Source organism: Bombina bombina, chromosome 8, assembly GCF_027579735.1.
Source record: "Bombina bombina isolate aBomBom1 chromosome 8, aBomBom1.pri, whole genome shotgun sequence".
In the NCBI taxonomy this organism is placed as follows: domain Eukaryota; kingdom Metazoa; phylum Chordata; class Amphibia; order Anura; family Bombinatoridae; genus Bombina; species Bombina bombina.
Genome location: NC_069506.1, coordinates 280,033,866 through 280,047,565, shown reverse-complemented (window position 1 = coordinate 280,047,565; position 13,700 = coordinate 280,033,866). Strand labels below are relative to the sequence as shown.

The following is a 13,700-nucleotide window of genomic DNA, read 5'->3' as shown; positions in this document are numbered from 1 at the left end:
TGAAGAGCCAATTTTCAAGGGGCCCCTCGGCCTCTGATTGGCTGAGAAAGGACAGAGGTATTAAGGGTAGCTTTCCATGTGGGCACTGTGTATACTGTGCCCACATGGATAGCACTAAACAATTCTCTGTCCAGGATGGAAAGATTTTTGACATAAGATTCTTTTTTAACTGCAAATCGGAAGGGGTGATATATCTTCTGCGGTGCTCCTGTCCGGTGTTTTACGTTGGAAAAACGAAAAGATTGGTAAAGGACCGAGTACAGGAGCACAGGGACGATATTCTTCACTCCAGAGAAACTAATGTTGCCAGGCATTTTTGTAATGTACATAATAAAAATGTAGATTCATTGAAGTTTATCATAATAGATAAAGGCATCACAAATGGACGTGGTGGCAATAATGATAGGGTCCTCCTGCAAAAAGAGGCCAAATGGATCTACAGACTGGGAACTAGATTCCCAAAAGGTTTAAACGATAAGCTTGAATTTGTCCACTTTTTGTAAATTTTCATTTTTTAATATAATAAACATCTGTTTGAAGTGTGCGCCAGGATAGAGGGTAATTTCTATCTCTCTTCTATTGTGTATTTGAAAGTATTGGGGGTAACCAGGAATTAGGTTGAACCAAAATTTATTTAGTTATTTCTTTCTAACACAATTTTGAGTTTTGAGAGGCTTTTTTGTATACAGGGTTAAAAGTGATACAGCTTTAAGGTGTTGCAAGGATACTTGGGAAAAAACACCTGTAAGCAATTAGGTATCTGCATAAAAGAAGATGTCCACTGAGGACTCCACATGCCCTGATGATCCCCTGTAACACATACTGGAGGTGGGGGAGAAACGTGCGTTGGCACTATGTGTTTATGAGAACCCAGGTACCTGCTGAATGTACCGTGGGCCAGGATTTCTAGTGCACCTGTCTAGACCTTTTCCCTGAATCTCATGTTTCTTCAGAGACATTTTGGCTCTATACATGCAGCTGTACATTTCAAGTGAGCTACGAATTCTTCTGGTGTGACTCCGACAGTGGAGTAAGTGGTTTGAGGAGTGTGCTATTGGAGTGCAATGGAAGTTGTGCCTATACGATAGGTGAATATACGATGCAAATTCGATTCAACTGGATCCTCCTGTCTACAGCCACTCACAGTCCCTGGTGACGCTATACCACTCCCACTATTGCTGACGTCACACGCCAAGTAATCATCACAGGTGCTTGCAAGCTGAAGACAAGTGGAAACAACAAAAACCGGAGGACTTAAGCTAAGTATATGCCGTATATGCTGTGTTTTTCAACTGAATTGCTACACTTGCTAGAGACTCTTTATCCAGCAATACTAATTGCGGCACATTTATTTGCCTTAAAGGGCCACTAAACCCAAAATCTTTCTTTCATGATTCAGATAGAGAATAGAAATTTAAAGAACATTTCAATTTACTTCCATTATTTATTTTGCTTCATTTTTTAAATACCCTTAGTTGAAGAAAAAGCAATGCACATGGTGAGCCAATCACACAATGCTTCTATGTGCAGCAACCAATCAGCAGCTAGTGAGCATATCTAGATATGCTTTTCATCAAAGAATATCAAGAGAATAAAACAAATTAGATAATATAAGTAAATTAGAAAGATGTTTAAAATTGCATTCTCTTTCTAAATCATAAAAGAAAAAATGTGGCTGGCATGTCCCTTTAAGAGGAGATTCCCTGGTACATACAAAGAGTAAAAAAAGCGCTTTTTGATACAAAATATAGTTCACCTCTGTTTGGATTGCAGCCATATGTATCACATGTATTTTGCCTACTTATCATAAATGTCCTATAAACATTAGATTTTTGTACAATTCGCTATAAACATAAGTTTCTTGGTTAACCCCTTACTGTTTATGATGTCTTTTTGTGATCTATAGTATAGGGAAAGAATTAGGCCTCAGTGCACTTTAAATGTTTTAGATTTTGCTGTCTGTAGTGGTGACTGAAATTGACAGATAAGATATCGCTATATACTTAAATGTGTTTTTGGGAACTTATTATTAATAAATTTTTGAAAGTCTTTTATGTGTGCCTTTTATTCCCTTGCTGTTCTAGGGTAATCTCATATACCCTGGTATTTTTTCTATCTTGACTATATATTTTACATTATTATTAATAGTATAGCACAGAACAATATAAAGACTACTTCTGCACTATTAGAGCACTCGCTGCACTGGTAAACAGTTATTATTAATATATGCCTCTTAGGAAGATAGAGTTCTATATAATGTAATAAGAACCAAAGAAGGACACGGCTGCACAGGATAACACATTAAACCAAACGTTTATTAAAGAGGTGAATTTTGCCTTCACAAAATTACAAATATTATATACCAGATAATAGGTGAACCAGATAATAGTACGTCACAATATCATAAAATACAAACATCACCCCCTACATGCTAGCATCTGACGAAGCCTCAAATCCAACTGTTACAGAAGCATTAGTTATTTTGTTGGGTAACCGTAACACCAACCCAGAAAGGTAGGGGCAAAACACGTAATGGGTGGATTGTAACTTTGCTGCGTGGAGAACGCCATCAGGTGAAGCGGCTCTGATTGTACCTGATTTGGGACTGTTAGCACGGATATTACACAAAGACATATAATTATCTGAGTGCCCCCTTCCCCAGTAGTTGTTTACAAGTTATTATTAATAGTATAGAGCAGAACAATATAAAGATTACTTGTGCACTATTGACTTAGAGCTGGGCATGAATTTTACCGTTTACCGCTATTAATTGAGCTAAAGAGCTGGTAACGTACAATAGCGCTAATATTTTTGTGCTACGCTTGTACTCTATGCGAAATAGGTCACTAAGGTTCGCACTGCACTATGGAAAACTTTCTATTGCTTGTGTGTGCTACAGAGGATTCTAGCAGTCACAAACAAAACCAGTTCCTTTATAGAATCTCTTACAGTGAGTGATGTTTAGAGAATATGGCCCAGTGAATCAGTCAGCATCCTTTAGTCACCACTACCTGTGTATATGAAGCGTGATCAGGGCCCCAGCTACAGACTACCACCTCGCCAAGAAATGATGCAACTGGCAAATGTGCTTTAATTAATCTGTGAGAACTAATGTAGCCAGACCCAGCTGGGGAGAACAGTTTTATGGGGCTCCAGCTTCCCTTACAGCTGTGTCAGACTTTCCACATAAAATGCAGGTTTGTTTTAGCCTCTCTATAGTGATGGTATACTGGGGGCTATTACACTCTCACCTGCAATGTCTGCACAAAATATCAATACATGGAACCTATTTATAACAGACACGTGCAGATTACATTAAGTCAGTATCTCGGGACTTATTTCTTTTTATTTTTCATTACTTTTATTAAAATTATTTTAACCTTGTGCAGTATAGAAATGAAAGAGAACTGTGTAAAAAGGTACCAGCTGCTGTAGTATTAATACTGGTTGCACATTCAGTTTTATATGCAACAAAACCTTTTTAGTTGTGAATAGAATGTATAAGACAAGAAGTAACAGCCATCTGTGCACCAACGTTGCAGGGTACTGGTAGGGAAGGACCCCTGCTTACATTGCGATTCAGTCTCCTCTGGCATTTAAAGGGTTAACTCTACCTCACACTCCAAAGAGGCCAAACATACTTATGATCTATATCATTAGCCAAGGCCATGTTATAAAGGTTAATGTGCCCGATCTCAGTACGGCTTATTTCCGCAGTGACATTCTGGGAGAAGGATTGAGTTTGGCTAATATACCTGATATCTGCGTATTCTACCAGACTGAGAATAAAGACGCCAATTCACTACGGTGAAATCCTCACCATTTTATACGGGGCATTTTAACCAGTTCTGCTCGTTTTTATTATGAACTATATTGATAGATCAATTGCAGCTCTAGTATTCACCAGTTTCTTCCTTATTATATAAAGAGTACATCTTCCGTTGTTAAATCCTTAAAGAGACACTGAACCCATTTTTTTTTCTTTCTTGATTCAGATAGAGCATGAAATTTTAAGCAACTTTCTAATTTACTCCTATTATCAAATCTTCTTCATTCTCTTGGTATCTTTATTTGAAATGCAAGAATGTAAGTTTAGATGTCGACCCATTTTTGGTGATCAACCTGGGTTGTTCTTGATGAATGGTGGATAAATTCATCCACCAATAAAAAGTGCTGTCCAGAGTCCTAAACTAATAAAAAAGCTTAGATGCCTTCTTTTTCAAATAACGATGGCAAGAGAACAAAGAAAAATTGATAATAGGAGTAAATTAGAAAGTTGCTTAAATTGTATTCTCTATCTGAATCGTGAAAGAATTTTTTTTGGGTTCAGTGTCCCTTTAAGGATAGGTACCATACCCTGCTTCCTGGGCTGAAGTAGTGCTGGTCTCATGGACAGAGACTGCACTGTTTACGAATGTCTCAGAAATAGTGCATGGTGTCTCAGTGAGATGCCTCCATTGCACTGAGATCAGTGTGTATCACATGCTGTTTCTGGATTACCGCATGGGAGGTGCCTGCATTGCACTGACATCAGCATGTATCTCATGCTGTTGCTGGTTGACTGCATGTGAGTTGCCTCCATTGCACTGAGATCAGTGTGTATCTCATGCTCTTGCTGGATGACTGCCAGTGAGGTGCCTCCATTGCACTGAGATCAGTGTGTATCTCATGCTGTTAGATGACTGCATGTGAGGCTATCCAGCAACAGTGCAGTGACAATCACATATGATAGTTACTTAGTATACAATCAGCCAGTTTCAGTGACTGTATACTTAAATGGACATGAAACCAAACTAATCTAATTTTTCATTCTTTGGCATCCTTTGTTGAAAGGAATACCTAGGTAAGCTCAGGAGCAGCAATGTCCTACTGGGAGCAAGCTGCTGATTGGTAGCTTCACACACACATATATATATATATATATATATATATATATATATATATATATATATATATATATATATATATATATATATATATATATATATATATATATATATATACAGGGAGTGCAGAATTATTAGGCAAGTTGTATTTTTGAGGATTAATTTTATTATTGAACAACAACCATGTTCTCAATGAACCCAAAAAACTCATTAATATCAAAGCTGAATAGTTTTGGAAGTAGTTTTTAGTTTGTTTTTAGTTATAGCTATTTTAGGGGGATATCTGTGTGTGCAGGTGACTATTACTGTGCATAATTATTAGGCAACTTAACAAAAAACAAATATATACTCATTTCAATTATTTATTTTTACCAGTGAAACCAATATAACATCTCAACATTCACAAATATACATTTCTGACATTCAAAAACAAAACAAAAACAAATCAGTGACCAATATAGCCACCTTTCTTTGCAAGGACACTCAAAATCCTGCCATCCATGGATTCTGTCAGTGTTTTGATCTGTTCACCATCAACATTGCGTGCAGCAGCAACCACAGCCTCCCAGACACTGTTCAGAGAGGTGTACTGTTTTCCCTCCTTGTAAATCTCACATTTGATGATGGACCACAGGTTCTCAATGGGGTTCAGATCAGGTGAACAAGGAGGCCATGTCATTAGATTTTCTTCTTTTATACCCTTTCTTGCCAGCCATGCTGTGGAGTACTTGGACGCGTGTGATGGAGCATTGTCCTGCATGAAAATCATGTTTTTCTTGAAGGATGCAGACTTCTTCCTGTACCACTGCTTGAAGAAGGTGTCTTCCAGAAACTGGCAGTAGGACTGGGAGTTGAGCTTGACTCCATCCTCAACCCGAAAAGGCCCCACAAGCTCATCTTTGATGATACCAGCCCAAACCAGTACTCCACCTCCACCTTGCTGGCGTCTGAGTCGGACTCGAGCTCTCTGCCCTTTACCAATCCAGCCACGGGCCCATCCATCTGGCCCATCAAGACTCACTCTCATTTCATCAGTCCATAAAACCTTAGAAAAATCAGTCTTGAGATATTTCTTGGCCCAGTCTTGACATTTCAGCTTGTGTGTCTTGTTCAGTGGTGGTCGTCTTTCAGCCTTTCTTACCTTGGCCATGTCTCTGAGTATTGCAAACCTTGTGCTTTTGGGCACTCCAGTGATGTTGCAGCTCTGAAATATGGCCAAACTGGTGGCAAGTGGCATCTTGGCAGCTGCACGCTTGACTTTTCTCAGTTCATGGGCAGTTATTTTGCGCCTTGGTTTTTCCACACGCTTCTTGCAACCCTGTTGACTATTTTGAATGAAATGCTTGATTGTTCGATGATCACGCTTCAGAAGCTTTGCAATTTTAAGAGTGCTGCATCTCTCTGCAAGATATCTCACTATTTTTGACTTTTCTGAGCCTGTCAAGTCCTTCTTTTGACCCATTTTGCCAAAGGAAAGGAAGTTGCCTAATAATTATGCACACCTGATATAGGGTGTTGATGTCATTAGACCACACCCCTTCTCATTGCAGAGATGCACATCACCTAATATGCTTAATTGGTAGTAGGCTTTCGAGCCTATACAGCTTGGAGTAAGACAACATGCATAAAGAGGATGATGTGGTCAAAATACTCATTTGCCTAATAATTCTGCACTCCCTGTATATATATATATATATATATATATATATATATATATATATATATATTGCCATTGACTCACCTGTGTTCAGCTAGCTCCCAGTAGTGCATTGCTGTTCCTTCAACAAAGGATACCAAGAGAATTAGGCAAATGTGATAATAGAAGTATTGCTTGTTTACATTTCATATTCATTTAAAATGGAGCCTAGATACTGGCATGCTGCAATAAACACTGGTATAAGGCTCACTGGGTAATCACTGGATGCATCAGGAGTGAGGCAGTCCAGTGATACCCAATAAAAAGCCCCATTGGTCATATGATTGCTGTGGCAGTTATAACATGTCAGAAATTAAAAATTATTGCTTTTAAATAATAACTTGCCTTGCCCCTCCCCTTCTCTCCCTGTCAGTGTTAACATTTATTTGAATAAAGTATATATATATATTTTATCAATTTATTTTATTAAAGTGTATTCTTTTTATAAATTTATATTAATAAAGTGTATTAAAATAAATTCATAAAAAAATACACTTTATTAATCTATTTTTTAAAAAAAAATATACACTTTATTAAAATAAATTTATAAAAAAGTGTATTTTTTTATAAATTTATATTAATAAAGTGTATTTTTTTATAAATTTATATTCATAAAGTGTATTTTTTTATAAATTTATTTTAATAAAGTGTATTTTTTAAATATATTTTTTTAGCAGTGCATTTTTTAACCTTTTATTTTCACAAAGATTTTTTATATCCCTACATTTTATTTTCTGCCCTTGGCAATGAAAAGGTTAAATAAAAAATGTAAAAATGACTATTAAAAAGCAATTAATATTAGAACAATATGACACTCCTATGGATAATAAACAACAATATATATATATATTTCAAAAACGGTTATCTTTAATAAAATATTTTCCTGTGACTGATTGAAATCATTTGACGTATACCTTAACAAATTATGAGTTGGTTACTTTAGGTTTGCTAGGGTTAAATAATATCTAGAAATGTTAAGACATTTATATAAAATTCCTTTTTATTTTTTTTCTCTTTTGTTTGTCATTTTGTTGTATGATATGATGTACAGTGCAATAGAAGAGTTTTAGGGAACGGCTAGTATTATAGAAAAAGGCACTAAAATAATTTTGTTGTATGATATGATGTACATTATGTGTAATTATGGCAGTAAGTTCAGTAGAAGAGAGATGGGAACGGCTACTGTTATAGAAACAAGACACTAACATCATTATTTTATCATTTCTAGCAGATAACATATCTTTAAATTATGTAGTTAAGATGTATTTTGATATTTTATTGTTTTTGAAATTAAGTATATTTGAAATATTCAATTATGAGATGTTATTTGTTTAATTATATACATATCATACATGCTTTATGCCTCAATCAAACAAAATGACTCTAGTTTAATATCATGAAGTGTCCAGTATCTACAGATATATACTTCTGTGCAGCAGTTTTGGATTGAGTGACTGCTTTTTAGCTTACAGTAAAATCACAGCAAATGTTTGCGTTATAATTCCATTCTTGAGCATTTGGCCTATATTTGCTATAAATTACTTGGAAATGTACATATGTGATATTCCTAAAATCAAGACAAAATAATTAATCTATTTTTTAACTAACCTAGTTTTGTGGAAATGGTATAAAGAAAACTGCAAAATATTTTTTTTTTTTTTCATTTCTCTCATTTTATAGTAGTAAATGTATATTTATTTTTGTATGTAGCCATACATTATTGTATGAACCCATATATTATTGTATGAATCCATTTATTATTGTTTGTACCCATATGTTATTGTATGTACCCCTATGTTTTTGTATGTACCCATATGTACCTATATATTATTGTATTTACCTATATATTATTGTATGTACCCATATGTTATTGTATGAACTCATTTATTATTGTATGTACCCATTTATTATTGTATGTACCCAATTTGTTATTGTATTTACCATATATTATTGTATGTACCCATATATTATTGTATGAACCCATTTATTATTGTATGTACCCATTTATTATTGTATGTACCCATATGTTATTGTATTTACCATTTATTATTGTATGTACCCATATATTATTGTATGAACCCATTTATTATTGTATGTACCCATTTATTATTGTATGTACCCATATGTTATTGTATTTACCATATATTATTGTATGAACCCATATATTATTGTATGAACCCATTTATTATTGTATGTACCCATTTATTATTGTATGTACCCATTTATTATTGTATGTACCCATATGTTATTGTATTTACCATATATTATTGTATGTACCCATATATTATTGTATGAACCCATTTATTATTGTATGTACCCATTTATTATTGTATGTACCCATATGTTATTGTATTTACCATATATTATATGAATTATGTATCTAATTGCAGTTGCCTGCCTGCCAGCGTGTGTGTGAGGCTCACAGCGTATACTGTGCCCACTTGCCCAGTGCCACCACTCATATCTGGTGTAACAGTAGTGTACATTTAAAAAAAAAAAAACACTTTTTTGAATGTGAAATAATAGCAGACAGCTGCCAGTACCCAAGATGTCCGCCAATAAGGCAGATGGGGAGGGTTAGAAAGCTGTTTTGGGGGGATCAGGGAGGTTGGGGGCTAAGGGGGGATGCTACCCCCCACAGCATATGTAAATATGCTAAAAACAAATTAACTATTTTTTAAAAAAACATTTTATTTTAGTACTGGCAGACTTTCTGCCAGTACTTAAGATGGCAGGGACAATTGTGGGGTGGGGGAGGGAAGGGAGCTGTTTGGGAGGGATCAGGGGGTCTGATATCTCAGGTGGGAGGCTGATCTCTTCACTAAAGCTAAAATTAACCCTGCAAGCTCCCTACAAACTACCTAATTAGCCAATTCACTGCTAGCCATAATACACGTGTTATGCGCAGCAGCATTTAGCGGCCTTCTAATTACAAGAAAGCAACGCCAAAGTCATATATGTCTGCTATTTCTGCACAAAGGGGATCCCAGAGAAGCATTTACAACCATTTGTGCCATAATTGCACAAGCTGTTTGTAAATAATTTCAGTGAGAAACCTAAAATTGCAAAAAAAAAAATATTTTTTTTAAATTTGATCGCATTTGGCGGTGAAATGGTGGCATGAAATATACCAAAATGGCCCTAGATCAATACTTTGGGTTGTCTACTACACTACAATTAAGCTAAAATTAACTCTACATGCTCCCTAATTAACCCCTTCACTGCTGGGCATAAAACACGTGTGGTGCGCAGTGGCATTTAGCAGCCATCTAATTACCAAAAAGCAACGCCAAAGCCATATAAGTCTGCTATTTCTGAACAAAGGGGATCCCAGAGAAGCATTTACAACCATTTATGCCATAATTACATAAGTTGTTTGTAAATAATTTCTGTGAGAAACCTAAAGTTTGTGAAAAAGTGAACAATTTATTTTTTATTTGATCGCATTTGGCGGTGAAATGGTGGCATTAAATATACCAAAATGGGCCTAGATCAATACTTTGGGTTGTCCACTACACCACACTTAAGCTAAAATTAACTCTACAAGCTGCCTACATGCTCCCTAATTAACCTCTTCACTGCTGGGCATAAAACACGTGTGGTGCGCAGTGGCATTTAGCAGCCTTCTAATTACCAAAAAGCAACGCCAAAGCCATATAAGTCTGCTATAATGGCATGTCTGGCACACAGTGTTGGGGCAAGTGTCCATCTGACCACTGATACCTGGTTTGCAAGCATGGTCAGGGCAGGTATATCACCTACACTGCGCACTGTGAAGCGGGCGTAACCCTTACACTACCTGATCGATACAACATCATACCTGATGTTTTAAAGCACGTTATTCCAAACAATTTAGGAATGTTAGGTGATTTATGCCCTTTATGGATTAAAACCAGACTCTGCATCAACTATGTCATTTTCCGTGGGAGTATTGCCATGGATCCCCCTCCGGCATGCCACAGTCCAGGTGTTAGTCCCCTTGAAACAACTTTTCCATCACTATTGTGGCCAGAAAGAGTCCCTGTGGGTTTTAAAATTCGCCTGCCTATTGAAGTCTATGGCGGTTCGCAAACTTTTGCGGAACCAAAATTTTAGGTTCGCGACATCACTAATTCTACATAGTTCTCATTTCCAGCGCGGCCATTCACCCTATCTGGATAAGATAAGACAGCTCCCTACATTAAAGGGAAACAAAACCCAAAATGTGGTTTTCATTATTCAGTTAGAACATACAATTTTAAACAAGTTTCTAATTTACTTCTATTATCAATTTTGCCTCATTTTCTTGGTCTCCTTTATTGAAGGAGCACAATGCGCTACTGGGAGCTAGTTGAACACATTGTTGAGCCAATGACAAGGCATATATGTGTAGCCACCAATCAGCTGGTAGCTCCCAGCTACTGATCTACATTACTTGTATTATTTAATTTGCTTTATTCTCTTGGTATCCTTTGTTGAAAAGCATACCTAGTGCTTTTCAACAAAGGATACCAAGAGAATAAAGCAAATTAAATAATACAAGTAATTTGTTTAAAATGATATGCTTTATCTGAAGCATGAAATAATCTTTTGGGGATTTCTTGTCCCTTTAATGTGAAAAGCATTTTTTTTTTTCTCTAAAGGTGAGCCTAATATTACACAGTAGCATAGCACACATACTGCAGAATTATTTAAAGAAATATACATTTACTGTCCCTTTAAGCATGGAACCCGGGAGTATCCTTTGTCCTTAAGGGGTTAACAGTGAATACTCAAGACTGGAATGACTGATAAAAGTAAGGGGTTAACAGAGATTACTCAAGACTGAAATGACTGATGGAAGTAAGGGGTTAACGTTGATTTCGCAAGACTGATGGAAGTAAGGGGTTAATGGAGATTATGCAAGACTAAAATGACTGATGGAAGTAAGGGGTTAACAGAGATTACTCTAGACTGAAATGACTGATAAAGTATTTATTGTGGCTTTTCACATTTACCTAAAGGGTTTCCTGAGGTTCTGGCATAGAAGACAAATACAAACTCAGTGTAAATGCAAATTCCTTCAGCTGATTGATTTACATTTGATGTATCAGTCTGAAATATCAGTTTGTGATTTTTTTAAATCATTTTTACATTTTAAAAATGTCCAAACACTTAATCTACTTGAAAATGAATATCCTGATGATTGTATTTTTGTTCTGTACATCTCTTGTAGTCTAAAGGGAGATGTATGTAGTAAACTAGATACAGCACTCTTTTGTCAATCACATGTATTAAAAAAAAATGCATCATGTGTGGAACTCATATACACATACCTACAGATCAGACAAAGTATTTTGTTTGCTGGTCAGCATTATGTACTAAGATTTTATGTTTGATGTGTAGGTAAGTGTATTTGAGTTCACACGCATCTTTTTTTTTTAATAAATTTGATTGACAAAAGAGTGCTGTATCCCCTCGCTTTGTATAGGACTTTCCTAAATCATCTTTCTCTCTTTAAGTGTTTGATTAATACAATTTTTGTGGGTCTGCACCATCTTCCATTACTGAATAAATTCATTGCATAATTGAAATAGATACGTTTATTGTTGTTTATCTCTCTTCTTCTTTTATTAGTTTCTTTTATGTAGTAATAAACTGTTTATTAAACTGGCAAATCATTGTGTTTATTAACATCTCATTATGTAATTGGAAGAAACTTGCGCAAACTTCCAGGAGCTCCTGAAAACAGGACAGAGGGCACTTTCTGTTGTCTGAGATAAAGCCTCAGTCACAATCTATTGTCAGCTCTTTTTCCTGGTAGAATAGGCAACTTTCGATTTGACGCAATCACAATAGCTAATTTCTAGCTGTTTCCCTCACTTTCTTACGTGTTTTCAGATCTTTACTAAAAGACCTAGTTTTCCTATGGGGACCAAAAGCTTTTGGCCACTCGCAATCCATTTCAAAAGTCGCTTTTAAACACCTTTTCAAGACCAGTTTTGACATCTGTAGGAGCTTGATAGGTTCTCGAAAGGACCTTCTGGACAACTTATTAACACCATTTCACCACTTTTTGAAAACCATTTATTACATTACACATGTGCAAAGCTCTTTGAAATTTCCACAGTAAACATTAGAGAGGTTTAGTAACGCACACTTTACCTAGCACACACAGTGTTACACATTATCTAGCACACGCAGTGTCACACTTTACCTAGCACACGCAGTGTCACACGTTACCTAGCACATGCAGTGTTACACATTATCTAGCACACGCAGTGTCACACTTTACCTAGCACACGCAGTGTCACATGTTACCTAGCACACGCAGTGTTACACATTATCTAGCACACGCAGTGTCACACTTTACCTAGCACACGCAGTGTCACATGTTACCTAACACACACAGTGTTACACATTATCTAGCACACGCAGTGTTACACATTACCTAGAACACGCAGTGTCACACATCTAGCACACGCAGTGTCACACGTTACCTAGCACACGCTGTGTCACACTTTACCTAGCACACGCAGTGTTACACATTATCTAGCACACGTAGTGTCACACTTTACCTAACACACGCAGTGTCACATGTTACCTAGCACACGCAGTGTTACACATTATCTAGCACACGCAGTGTCACACTTTACCTAGCACACGCAGTGTCACATGTTACCTAGCACACACAGTGTTACACATTATCTAGCACACGCAGTGTTACACATTACCTAGAACACGCAGTGTCACACATCTAGCACACGCAGTGTCACACGTTACCTAGCACATGCAGTGTCACATGTTACCTAGCACACGCAGTGTTACACATTATCTAGCACACGCAGTGTTACACATTACCTAGAACACGCAGTGTCACACATCTAGCACACGCAGTGTCACACGTTACCTAGCACACGCAGTGTTACACATTACCTAGAACACGCAGTGTCACACTTTACCTAGCACACGCAGTGTTACACATTATCTAGCACACACAGTGTTACACATTACCTAGAACACGCAGTGTCACACATCTAGCACACGCAGTGTCACACGTTACCTAGCACACGCAGTGTTACACATTACCTAGAACACGCAGTGTCACACATCTAGCACACGCAGTGTCACACGTTACCTAGCACACGCAGTGTTACACA

General features: G+C 36.6%; 1 protein-coding gene across 1 annotated transcript in view; it reads left to right on the top strand.

Moving 5' to 3' along the window:
• The window catches only part of CDON (cell adhesion associated, oncogene regulated), a 454,734-nt gene that overhangs the window by 66,047 nt on the left and 374,987 nt on the right, over positions 1-13,700 (top strand). The window lies entirely within an intron of this gene.